Source organism: Rhinoraja longicauda, chromosome 19 (assembly GCF_053455715.1).
Source record: "Rhinoraja longicauda isolate Sanriku21f chromosome 19, sRhiLon1.1, whole genome shotgun sequence".
Taxonomy (NCBI): Eukaryota; Metazoa; Chordata; class Chondrichthyes; order Rajiformes; family Arhynchobatidae; genus Rhinoraja; species Rhinoraja longicauda.
The window spans coordinates 2,647,974-2,662,445 of record NC_135971.1 but is presented as its reverse complement, the minus strand read 5'-3'; the positions used below and the strand labels follow the sequence as shown (position 1 = coordinate 2,662,445).

The 14,472-nt window shown below is 48.0% G+C and overlaps 1 pseudogene; it reads right to left on the bottom strand.

The window, feature by feature from the left end:
- Nucleotides 1-229: 229 nt before the first annotated feature.
- LOC144603007 (butyrophilin subfamily 1 member A1-like) lies at nucleotides 230-12,907 on the bottom strand (annotated as a pseudogene).
- Between the last annotated feature and the right edge of the window lie 1,565 nt (nucleotides 12,908-14,472).

The window sequence follows — 14,472 nt, the reverse complement described above, 5'->3', positions numbered from 1 at the left end:
GGGTATGGGGAGAAGGCAGGAAAGTGGTACTGATTGTGGATGATCAGCCATCATCACAGTGAATGGCGGTGCTGGCTGGAAGGGCCGAATGGCCTCCTCCTGCACCTGTTGTCTATTGGAATTTGGGGATTAAAATGGGAGCCGTTCAGCGCCGACCTGTTGTCCACCGGGTTTCTGCCCCACAGCCCCTGAGCACCGCCCCTGACGACGGTCCCGAGACCCGACACTTTTACACACCTGGAGCGGATCCCGAACAGATTCTCAGCCACTTTCCACGCAGAGTCCAGAAGAAAGGATAAAGTTTCTCTGTGAATTTGTTCCCAGTGAAGGTGTGGAGATGGGACTTGGTGTCCGCGTCGTAAAATGAAACTGCCCCGGACTCGTAACTGAGATAAACTCCCACCCTCCCGGGGATGGGACGGGCGGGGAGAGGGGATGGAGGGGAGGTGAGTGCATCAAACTTGTCATACCACCGCTGGATGCTCCAGACTCCAGTCTCCGGGGTCAGTGCGACCTCTCCCTCCCTCTCCACAGACTCTGTGGCGACTCCCAGACTCCAGACCTCACTCCCCACCACCTCCACCTCCCAGTAATGTCTCCCCGATGTGAATCCCTCCGATCCCAGCACACATGTACTGACTGTAAACCACTTCCCGGTGTCAGGGAGACTCCTCTCTATCCCGGTCTGTCTCACCCTCTTCCGATCCTCAGACACCTCGAGCTCCGGATGCGCTGTTTCCACATCCAGGGTGACGGAGACTGGGGGGAGAAGCAGAGAATCAGAGAATCCCCGGGGGTCGGGGGGAGACTCGGGCAGCGCGGCCCCGGGACCGGGGGAGAGGCCTCTCGGCCTCGGGCACAGGCGGGCGGACAACTGGACGATATCCCGGGGATTTCCCGCCCGCCAACATCCCACGGACAAAAACATGTTTCCCGGCGTTTCCGAATCGGGGTGGAAGTGGAGGGGAACTGGGTGAACGGTGAGAAATAAAAACAAACTGCTGGAGGAAGTCCGCGGGTCAGGCAGCACATGTGTAAGGAAATGACAGAACACGTTCAGGTCGGGACGCTGCTTCATTCTCATGCTCCCCTCTGCTCCCCCGGTACAAAGAGGACAATACTCGTAACATACATGTATGTGCGCGCGCGTGCGTGTGTGTGTGTGTGTGTGTGTGTGTGTGTGTGTGTGTGTGTGTGTGTGTGTGTGTGTGTGTGTGTGTGTGTGTGTGTGTGTGCGTGCGTGCGTGCGTTTGTACATATGCACACACACAGTCACACATACACAAACATATACACACGCGCACAATCATAAACACATTCACACACCTACATACACAGACACAAACATATACACACGCACACTCATTCATAGACTCACACACACACACACACACAGACACACACACGTACATAGACACACACACACATATACAAACATATACACACACGCACACTCATAAACACATTCACACAGTAGTGTAAGAAAATAACTGCAGATGTTGGTACAAATCGAAGGTATTTATTTCACAAAATGCTGGAGTAACTCAGCAGGTCAGGCAGCATTTCGGGAGAGAAGGAATGGGTGACGTTTCGGGTCGAGACCCTTCTTCAGGCTGACCTGCTGAGTTACTCCAGCATTTTGTGAAATAAACACATTCACACACACACACATACACAAACACACACACACATACATAGACATACACACAAACACACATACAGACACACATACATACACTCACACACGTATGCACACATACACACACACACTTATGCACACACACACACAGATGCATAGACACACATATGCACAGACACGCACACATACACACTCACACTGATGGATATTCACTTTCCAAGCCAAAGGCTTGTTCACTCCTTAGGTCCAAATGCTTTTTGCTCAACTCAGATTTTTAGCACAGTAACTGCCCGGGGTTCAAGATGTTTGTTGTTCAGTGAGTTAGGAATCTAATCATGGAAACAGAAAATTTCATTCAGACCTTCGAGCCAGCACCGCCATTCAATATGATCATGGCTGATCATCCAGAATCTGTACCCCGTTCCTGCTTTCTCCCCATGTCCCTTGATTCCGTTAGCCCTCAGAGCTCTATCTAACTCTCTCTTGAAAACATCCAGTGAATTGGCCTCCACTGCCTTCTGTGGCAGAGAATTCCACAGATTCACAACTCTCTGGGTGAAAATGTTTTTGCTTATCTCAGTTCTAAATGGCCGACCCCCTTATTCTTAAAATGTAACCCCTGGTTCTGGACTTCCCCAACATGCGGAACATTTTTTCTGCATCTAGCCTGTCCAATCCCTTGAGAATTGTATATGTTTCTACAAGATCCCCATCTTATCCTTTTAAATTCCAGTGAATACAAGCCTAGTCGACCCATTCTTCCATCATATGTCAGTCCCGCCATCCCGGAAATAACCTGGTGAACCTACGCTGCACTCGCTCAATAGCAAGAATGTCCTTCCTCAAATTAGGAATCCTTCCTCATGACAATACCCAGTCTATGACGTCTGCCCTCCAGTTGGTTCCTCTGCATATTGGCTTAGAAAACCATCCCGTATACATTCTATGAAATCCTCCTCCTCTGTGTTGTTACCAATTTAGTTGGCCCAAAATATATGTAGATTAAAGTCACCCATGATAACTGATGAACTGCTTGTTCCTCCGCAACTCATTGGTATGTTATCCTCAATTGTTAGAATTATACTTGTGTTTTGGAAATCCTTTGTAAACTATGACCTCCGTTAAAATTACTCCTCAGAATTAAACGTGCTTCATTTAAAACTATAACTGTGTTTATTCTGCGTCGTTAGCTGGAAGTGACCGCGTCTTGGGTGGGAGGGAGGACCCACGGCTGTGAATAGTGATTATTGACACCTAACCCCTTCAGCAGTGAGCACAGCAGTGAAATAAGTCAGTCTTTGAGATATAAGTTGATGCAGTGTAACCCCCTTATAGCGAGAGCACTTGTAGGTGCTTTTGGCAGATAACACTGACACGCAGTCACACAGACACAGACAAGCATTCACATACTACAACACACACACACTCACTCACACACACCCACACTCAATCACGTACACACACACACAGTCCCACACACACGCACTCACACACTACACACTCACACACACACACACACACACACACACACACACACACACACACACACACACACACACACACACACACACACAGGCACACAGGCACACAGTCACACACACACACAGACACTCTCACGCGCACTCACACACACACAGGCACACACATGCACACAGTCACACACACACACTCTACACTCACACACACACGGTCACACACAGACACGCACACCACACTCACGTAAACCAAGATCTTACCTTGGTGGCCAAGTATCCTCTTCCACTCTGAAAACAGAAACAACAAACAAGACTGAAGAAAACTCGCTGGAATCTCATCTACTATTAATTTCATAGCAAAGAGCTTTAAATGTGTAGAGATGCTTCCCGTGGACCCCCTGCGGTTTCACTACAAGCTGACCATGGTGATCATTTTGCTTCACATTGTTACCTACAGTCACTCTCCACCATATATATCTCTGCGGTTTAGTAGGATATCGTGCCCACATTTCCTCACCAGTCCATCCCACAGCTAAAGCTCAGATATGTGGACACTGAGACCCGCTGATGGCAAATGCTGTTTTTGCCAGAGTTCAGCTGACCGGATTTTAAGGGATTCCCCAGGTTGCACCAGCTGATGGAAACAAATTGACAGGTTTGGTCCGGAAATTCTGAGCCCCCCTCGGTCATGGCTGACCATGGGTGAGAGATGTGTGGTCGGATGCAAGCCTGGGCGATGTCACATGAAGGACAGGCTGTTGCCCATGCAGCACGTCCCCCCTCTCCACGTTGCTGATCGATCCAAAGGAACAGCAGGGCCATTACAGTTTGGCACCAGCGCCGTGGCAGGAGCTGCCAGGACGAGGTTGTAGACAACGACGAACTGCCTTCGGGATGAGATATAGAAGGGAGGGGGAGAAAGAGAGAAAGAGGCAAAAACATGGCAAACATGTACAGCACACCGATGCACACGCGCGCAGACTCGTGCAACCTCATGCACTTGTGTGCATACAGTTCTATGGTCATCCCAGGATCAGGATGGAGAATAATCCGGTCACCTAACTTGTTTCGTTGAAAAACCTGTGAGATACCCAGACTACAATGCAGCAGTGTGTGTGTGTGAGTGCGTTTGTGTGTGTGTGAGTGTGTGCGTGTGTGCGTGTGTGTGTGTTTGTGTGTGTGTGTTTGTGTGAGTGTGTTTGTGAGTGTGTGTGAGCGTGTGTGTGTGCGAGTATGATTGTGTGTGTGAATGTGTGTGTGTGTGTGACTGTGTGTGTGTGTGAATGTGTGTGTGTGAATGTGTATGTGAATGTGTGTGCGTGTGAATGCGTGTGCGTGTGAATGCGTGTGTGTGCGTGAGTGTGTGTGCGCGTGTGTGTGTGCGTGTGTTTGGTGGGGAGGGGTGAGGAACATACCTGACTGAACAAGGGGTGTCCATTGTCCTAAAAAGAAAGAGGAAAGGTAAGGCATGAATAAAGTCCATCAGAACACGCATCAGTGGACAAAGGCCCAGGTTTGTTTTAAGGACACATTCATAGCGAGGGGATTTGAGTATAGGAGCAGGGTGGTTCTGCTGCAGTTGTACAGGGCCTTGGTGAGACCACACCTGGAGTATTGTGTACAGTTTTGGTCTTCTAATCTGAGGAAAGACATTCTTGCCATAGAGGGAGTACAGAGAAGGTTCACCAGATTGATTCCAGGGATGGCAGGACTTTCATATGAAGAAAGACTGGATAGACTAGGCTTATACTCGCTGGAATTTAGAAGACTGAGGTACTGATTGAGAGTGATCAGCCATGATCGCATTGAATGGCGGTGCTGGCTCGAAGGGCTGAATGGCCTACTCCTGCACCTATTGTCTATTGTCTATTGTCTATTGTCTATTGTCTATTGGGATCTTATAGAAACATATAAAATTCTTAAGGGGTTGGAGAGGCTAGATGTAGGAAGATTGTTCCCGATGTTTGGGAAGCCCAGAACCAGGGGTCACAGCTTAAGGATAAGGGGGCAGTCTTTTAGGACCGAGATGAGAAAACATTTCTTCACACAGAGAGTGGTGAGTCTGTGGAATTCTCTGCCACAGAAGGTAGTTGAGGCCAGTTCATTGGCTATATTTAAGAGGGAGTTAGATGCGGCCCTTGTGGTCAAGGGGTATGGAGAGAAGGCAGGTACAGGATACTGAGTTGGATGATCAGCCATGATCATATTGAATGGCGGTGCAGGCTCGAAGGGCCGAATGGCCTACTCCTGCACCTATTTTCTATGTTTCTATGTTAAGGATTCGAGCAACAGATTAAAGGTGCTAGCCTGGGTTTAACCTCCCACTGCGTGAATCCCTGCCTGTGTTGCACTGCTGTGTCACGGTGTAGGTACACGCCACGCCATGACCTTGCTCCACCACGTGGGTGTCTCTGGTCCCCAATACACCTACTAACACAGCTATGGCCGAGTAGGGAAGTCACTGGGGAGCAGGATGTAAGTATGCTTGTCCCACGGCTGTACTCTGGTATCATTCCCATTGCTCTACCTGTTGGACGTATATGGCTTGATCTCATTCATGTATAATATGATGATTTAATGGGATAAAACATAGCCAAAATATTCTCACTGTGTCTGAGTACAAGGAGCAATAATAAACCAACGATAGACACAGAAAGCTGGAGTAACTCAGCGGGACAGACAGCATCTCTGGAGAGAAGAAAGTTTCGTGTCGAGACCCTTCTTCCTAATAATAAACCAACGGCAGGATTCGGTTTAGGGTTTTCGGTGTATTATTGTCACGTGTGATGAGGTACAGTGAACAGCTTTGTTTCGCATGCCATCCAATCGGATCAGATAATACGATGCATAAATACTTTCAAGTCCAACTCAAGTCCAATAGGTAGAGCAAAGGGGGAGATACATAGTGCAGAATGTAGTTCTCAGCATTGTAGCGCATCAGTTCCACAGACAATGTCCAATGTCCGCAATGGGGTCGAGGTGAATCGGACTGTGCCCCAGCTTATGGAAGGGCCATTTAGATGCCTGATAACAGGGCGGAATAAGCTGTACCTGAGTCTGGTGGTGCGCGCTTTCTAGCTTCTGTACCTCCTGTCGGACGGGTGCAAGAAAAAGAATGAACGACTGGGGGTGGGACAGGGACAAGTCTTTGATAATGTTGGCTGCGTTTCCGAGGCAGCGTGAAGTGTAGATGGAGCCAATTGTGGGGAGTTTAATCTGTGTGATGGACTGCGCTACATCTACAATGGTGGGGAGTGTGGTGTGTGTGATGGACTGGGCTACATATACAATGGTGGGGAGCGGGGTGTGTGTGCGGGACTGGGCTACATCTACAATGGTGGGGAGTGTGGTGTGTGTGAAGGACTGGGCTGCATCCACATCTATCAGCAATTTCTTGTGATCCCGGCTGGACATGCTGAATTTCCTCAGTCTCATAAGCAAGTGGACATTGGGTGGCATCTTGGTTGTTGCTTCACTCTGCCTGGTCCACAACAGATCAGTGGGAATATTAACACCGAGATACATGAGGCTCACAACCACTTGCACTTCGGCACCAGTGATGCTGATTGGGGCCTGTACTCCATCGGCATTACTGAAATTAACGCACAAACCCGCACGTCTTCGGGATGTGGGAGCACCCGGAGGACACCGGTCACAGGGAGAACATGCAAACTCCACACAGACAGCACCCGAGGTCAGGATCGAACCTATTTCTCTGGCGCTGTGAGATATCAATTCTACCAGCAGCGCCACCGTGTCGCTATTCCTTCTCTTTTGTGAATATTTCTATACTAAATTCTTACCAAGTTCTACGATGGATTTGCGCCGTTCCAGCTCTGGAAGGGGAAACCAGTGTTACATTGAAACAACGAGCATCAGGGACAATGAACATCAGAGTCAGGAGGCACTGGAAATAAGTGCAGCACAATGAGGGAAGTTCCACGTGCGCACACAGATGTCACATCTGCCCGTTTACCCCATTCCCCCGCCTCCCGGACCACTGATACTCTCTCCAGGCCCAGGGGCAACAATTACCACTGGAAGGTCAGAGCCCGCGGAGAGTGCTCTGGTTTCCCGCGGAGAGTGCTCTGGTTTCCCACTGAAGTTACACTGGGAATCAGGGATTTCCTGACCCGCATCTCACGCTGTTGTTTAACGCACCTTTAATGCGTCTGTTTTGTTTCACGTTCCAATAAAACACAGCACCGTTGGCGGCAATGAGAAGACAAATGGTGAGGACGAGCGGCAGGACCCCAGTCAGGAACGCCAGGGAACATTTCATCTGCAGAGTGAAGACAGTGAATCAGACAGTGACAGTGTCTCACACACACGCACACGCACGCACGCACACGCACGCACGCACACGCACGCACACACATTTGCACACACACACACGCACACACACACACACGCACACACACACCTGCACACACACACACCTGCACACATACACACGCACGCACGCACGCACACATACACACACACCTGCACACGCACACACACCTGCACACACACACACACCTGCACACACACACACCTGCACACACACACACACGCACGAACACGCACACAGATACACGCACACAGATACACACACACATACACACACACACAGATACACACATACACACACACATACACGCACACACACAAACATACACACATGCACACATACACTCATACACACATAAGCACACACACATACACACACACACATAGACACACACACACATATACACATACACACACACACATATACACACATGCACATATACATACAAATACACATACATATACATTACATATACATATATACACATATATACATATATATACCAGTTTATGTACGAGCATATATACTGTATATATCTGTAACAATATATATCTTCACTTGGGCTTTTAATGTAATTCCCAGGATGAATTTTGGTGCGTGTGGGAGGAGCCAGCCACTTGGTCTAGATGATGCCCCAACATGGTCCATGCCGGACAACGCCACAGATTGTTGGTCCTCCCTTCCATGGGGTGGCAGCAGCGGTTTGCAATGTGGTGCATCCCGACAGGCACACGTGGAACCTCGCTCTCCCAGCGGGCAGAGCAGCGACTGGATGGAAGTTTACAGTGGCGGGCAATTAGATACTCATGGGTTACACACTCACCACACTCACCACATTCAAAACATCACTGAAGTCTCACCTGTTCAGTACTGCCTTCAACCACTGAAGGTCACCCCACCTTCTGTCTAAATCCCTGTAAAGCGTCTTTGAGTATATGAAAAGCGCTATATAAATGTAATGTATTATTATTATTATTATTATTATTATTATTATTACCCTTGTAGACTTGGACAGAGAGCCTTCAATTCGGGGTAGTCATGAAAATACAACGTTGGAGGTGACGCTTCTGTTTATACCGCGTCCCCACAACTATTCAGATCAAAGCTTCATCTACATTCACAGTCTTGTGATTCACTCAGACACTGGTGTCAGGGTGATTCAAGTGAACCCAACCCAATGGAACTGATTCCTCTTTCCCCCGCACTGGGGCCACTGCCTGACGACTTGGAGCCCATTTCCCCCACAATGATTATGGACCCCTATGGCAACTGCATGACCCCATTCGCCCGGTGCCAATTTCCACATGTCTCGGGTAGTCATCCAGACACCGTTCCCTTCACGGTTCTGCTTTGTAATCGGACCATGACGGCTCCATCAGGAGAACGTTCATCCCAGTCCTAGCGGCGTCAATGGTTCCCATGTGGTCAATGTGACAGGACCGTGCGTGACAATGTTCTGTCAGTCCTCATGGTTTGTCCATTTAAGACCTTTCAGGAGAGCGTCATGGATTTAAAAGAGTTTGTGTCGATGTCAAACCTGTTTGGACAAGTTGTGCACTCAGTTGGCCTTTCATGCAGATGAATGAAGGAATACGTTTATTGGCCAAGTATGTGCACATACAAGGAATGTGCCTTGGTGCTCCGCTCACAAATGACAACACAAACAATAGACATTAGACAATAGACAATAGGTGCAGGAGGAGGTCATTCGGCCCTTCGAGCCAGTACCGCCAATCAATTTGATCATGGCTGATCATTCTCAATCAGTACCCCGTTCCTGCCTTCTCCCCATACCCACTGACTCCGCTATCCTTAAGAGCTCTATCTAGCTCTCTCTTGAATGCATTCAGAGAATTGGCCTCCACTGCCTTCTGTGAATTCCACAGATTTACAACTCTCTGACTGAAAAAGTTTTTCCTCATCTCAGTTCTAAATGGCTTACCCCTTATTCTTAAACTGTGGCCCCTTGTTCTTGACTCCCCCAACATTGGGAACATGTTTCCTGCCTCTAACGTGTCCAAACCCTTAATAATCTTATACATTTCGATAAGATCTCCTCTCATCCTTCTAAATTCCAGTGTATACAAGCCTAGTCGATCCAGTCTTTCAACTTACGACAGTCCCGCCATTCCGGGAATTAACCTAGTAAACCTACGCTGCACGCCCTCAATAGCAAGAATATCCTTCCTCAAATTTGGAGACCAAAACTGCACACAGTCCTCCTGGTGCGGTCTCACTAGGGCCCTGTACATCTGCAGAAGTACCTCTTTGCTCCTATACTCAACTCCTCTTGTTATGAAGGCCAACATTCAATTGGTTTCTTCACTGCCTAACATGCAGTTAACAATTAAGAATTAATTATGATGCAGATTTAAAAGGCTGTAAAGCAGCAGGATCGGCGCATACATTAAACTTTCTTAAAAAATCAGTGATAATTTCCCGACAGAAGTGAGATGTGGCTGAACCGTCAGTGAGAAACATGTGAATACCTCAGTGAACATTCTGGGCAGTCGAGGTTTCAATGGAATATAAATCTCTTCATACTTCAATGATCAAACAGAAATGTTTACCAACCTGATATCTTAACGATTGCCTCATTTTTTAAGTTAAATCGTTTGTTCTCAACAACACACTTGAACTTGTTCGTTGACTGCCTCGTTACTGTCACCTGGCTCTCCACATTTTTAAGACCTTCTGTATCTTCATGGTATCTTGTTTCAGCTTGTGGTAAAACCTGTCCATCCTCGCCGTTCCACACCATCTCTGGTCCAGGATACCATCCACCGGATTTACACACGAGCTGGATTCCATCTCCCTGGTATCCCAGCAACTGAATCCGGGGCTTACTCCCCAAAACTGCATCAGTGACAGATGTAGAAATAACAATAGTCAGGAAGAATAGCAACTTCGACCAGACAGCATTTTGTTCAAGGTGCCAAACCCTCTTGCAACAATACTTATACAATTTACAATGATTTCTTGTTCCAATGAAAAGTCTTTGAGCTGAAACATCAACTCTGCTTCTCTCTCCCCAGACGCTGCCTGTCCTGCTGAGTGTTTTCAGCATTTCAGTAAATAAATCCAAGGTGGGGTTACATGGTAAATGACTGGGCCCTGGAGAGTGTGGTGGGAAGGAGATCCCAACTACGGGTGTTGTCTGTTCGGAGTTGGTACGTTCTCCCCGTGACCTGCGTGGGTTTCCTCCGAGTTCTTCGGTTTCCTCCCACACTCCAATGACGTACGGGTCTGTAGATTAATTGGCTTGGTGTATGTGTAAATTATCGATAGTGTGTGTAGGATAGTGTTAATGTGCCAGCATCGCTGGTCGGTGTGGTGGGCCGAAGGGCCTGTTTCCGCGCTGTATCTCTAAAGTAAACATTCCTTTAAAGTTAATAATATCAATGCATTTACTTACTCACCTTGAACTCGCAGTTGAGCTGGAGATGCTTCATTCTCAGTTCTGTCTGTAACTGAACATGTATATTCCCCTTCATCAAGCCTCCTTACGTTCATTATTCTGAGGGAAATGTTCCCTTTGGCCAGTTCATCTTTAAACAGTTGGGCCCTTGCTCTGTAATCCTGGTGTTGAGCGTGGGCGTCACTTTCTCCATGTCTGTACACGAGGACTGGCGAGGCCAGACCTGACTTCCTCCACTGCACCTCCATGTCGCTGGTCAATATATCTGGCACAAGCTGACACTCGAACAGCACATCTCCACCTACAGTGGCTGCAAAACCACCATCACCCGGTACAATTACGGCAAATTCACCTGGGGATCAATGCAAATAATTGAAAACACAATTATTTAAGGAATCAATAATGTAAAAATAGAAAACAAAATTAACATCAGGAAAGTTGCATCGTTCTGTGCGCACAAAGACCAACAGCATTTATTTCATGAGGGCTTGAATACAAAAACAGGGATGTAATGCTGAGGCTCTCGAGGGCACTGGTAAGGTCGCATTTGGAGAATTGTGAGCAATTTTGGGCACCAGAACAGCGGAATGACGAGCTGGCTCTGGAGAGAGTCCAGAAGTGGTATCTCAGAATGATCCCAGGAAACAAGCGTTTGACGGCACAAGTTTAGAAAGAAAACGTAAAAACATAGAAACATAGAAAATAGGTGCAGGAGGAGGCCATTCGGCCCTTTGAGCCAGCGCCGCCATTCATTGTGATCATGGCTGATCATCCACAATCAGTAACCCGTGCCTGCCTTCTCCCCATATCCTTTGATCCCACTAGCCCCCAGAGCTCTATCTAACTCTCTTTTAAATTCATCCAGTGATTTGGCCTCCACTGGCCTCTGTGGCAGAGAATTCCACAAATTCAAAACCCTATGGGGGAAAACGTTCCCTCTCACCAGAGTTTTAAATGGCCTCCGCTTTATTATTAGATTGTGACCCCTGGTTCCGTGCTCCCCCAACATTGGGAACATTTTTCCTGCATCTAGCTTGTCCAGTCCTTTTATAATTCTATACGTCTTTATAAGATCCCCTCTCATCCTTCTAAACTAGTGAATACAAACCTAGTCTTTCCAATCTTTCCTCATATGACAGTCTCGTCATCCCACGGATTAACCGCATGAACCTGCGCTGCACTGCCTCAATATCAAGGGGGGGGGGCTCAGTGAATGGCAGAGTAGACTTGATGGGCGGAATGACCCTAATCTGCTCCTATCACTTATGACTGGATGACCTTCTGAAGCCAGGATATTATCATTTTCACTGGCTGTTCACGATTTATTTTATATCTAAGGTTGGCGTCTCAACACCAATCCCCGTGGGGCACCACTATTTACATCTTCCCACCCAGGGAGAAAAAATACATTAGTCCCCACTCTCTGCTTCCTGGCCCATACATGGCCCATACATCAGGAGGTGCAGATCCAGAGCCAGCAACATTATGGGGGACCCCTACCACCCCAGCAACGGACTGTTCCAGCTGCTACGGTCAGGCAAACGTCTCCGGTGTCACGCTGTGAAATCATAGAGGATAAGTCGGAGTTTCGTCCCACAGGCCATCAGGACTGTTAACTCTCATATCACCAGGGACTAATTTAATTTACTGTAATTTTGTGTTAAAAAAAAATCTATTCTGTTTTGTAGTTTTAGCACAATCCGCAGGCGTTGCCGCTTTCATTTCACTGCACATCTGCTATATGTATGTGACAAATAAAGTTGACTTGACTTGACTTGATTATCCATGAGTATGAGGTTGCCTCCTGCTCCTGCAGTCCCCATCGTCGCCCACAGAGGGAGCAAGGACCTTGCACCTGATCGTATTAAGTGAAGTGGACAACTGCATTAAAATGGGCGATTTAAAATATGAATCTTCTGACTCCATGAAGACCCCTCCATGAGATTAAAGAAATATCAATCAGACAAGATGTTGTGGTTATTACCATGGACTAAGGTGAGGATCCCGTGCAGTAGCAACACAGCGCAGTGAAACAGTCCCATCCCAGTAGAGGGGTCAGTGCCTGAGGGAGAGGGGGAGAGAGAGGGAGAAGTGTTAGACCCGTGATGGGCGGGAAGCTGCGATCTCCCACCCCCCCCCCCCTCCCCTCCCCCTCCGTCCCCGCCGCCGGTGTCTACCACCCCCACTCACTGCTGACCGGGGGCTGAAAGGTCACCCCTTGTGCCGGGTGGCCAAGGACAACCGGTGGCTAAAGGACTCCAGTCCCCGCACCGATACCCCGGCTCCCTTTAGAATCTGCTCCTTGAGTCTCCTGTCACGAGGGTCGTGTCCGGGACGATCCTTCTCCCTGGAATTTCTTCAGTCACCCCGGCCATCAAACCTGTCAAAGGACAGAAATTGATTCTGAAGTCAAAAGATGTCGGAACAATAAAAATAATCGGGGGTGAGATGAGATTTGCGATTCATTTACGGAGTTGGGTGTCACTGACTGGGACATCTGTTATTCCCAGGTCGGCGCCGCCTGCAGCCACGCTTGTGGAATTCTCTCTGTCCGTGGACAGCGGATCATTGGATGTATTGAAAGAGGAGGTGGATATAAAGCACCTTCAACCATTTGCTGATTGGAAGCAGACTGCCTGTGTAGTCATTCCCCAGACTGCATTGTTCTGCTTTCTCTCTCAGAATACTTTACCTGCTTCACCATCTCAAAGGCTTTTTAATGCTTTTTGTCTCTGTAACGCACAGTCGAGGTGAACTCTGCAACTGAACAGTTATATCCGAGGCCTGTGTGGGAAGCGAAAGAAGGAAAATAAACAATAGGTGCAGGAAGAGGCCATTCAGCCCCTCAAGCCAGCACCGCCGTTCCATGTGACCATGGCTGATCATTCTCAATCAGTACCCCGTTCCTGCCTTCTCCCGATACCCCCAGACTGCGCTATCTTTAAGAGCTATATCTAGCTCTCTCTTGAAAGCATCCAGAGAATTGGCCTCCACTGCCTTCTGAGATAGAGAATTCCACAGATTTGCAACTCTCTGACGGAAGAAGTGTTTCCTCATCTCCGTTCTAAATGGCCTACCCCTTATTCTTAAACTGTGGCCCCTGGTTCTGGACTCCCCCAACATCGGGAACATGTTTCCTGCCTTTAACATGTCCAATCACTTAATAATCTTAGATGTTTCAATAAGATCCCCCCTGATCCTTCTAAATTCCAGTGTATTCTAGCCCAGTCGCTCCAGTCTTTCAACATACGATAGTCCCGCCATTCCGGAAATTAACCTAGTGAACCTACGCTGCATGCTCTCAATAGCAAGAATGTCCTTCCTCAAATTTGGAGACCAAAACTGCACAGTACTCCAGGCGTGGTCTCACCAGGGCTCACTACAACTGCAGAGGGACCTATTTGCTCCGATACTTAACTCCTCTTGTCATAAAGGCCAACATGCCATTCCTGCTGTACCCGCATGGTTACTTTCAGTGATTGATGAACAAAGACATGCAGACGCCATGGCTGAGATAAATGTCAACATTAGACACGAGTGAGGTGCTGGAATACTAGGTTACCCCTCAGATTCCGATTAAATCTTTTCCCCTTCACCTTGAACCTGT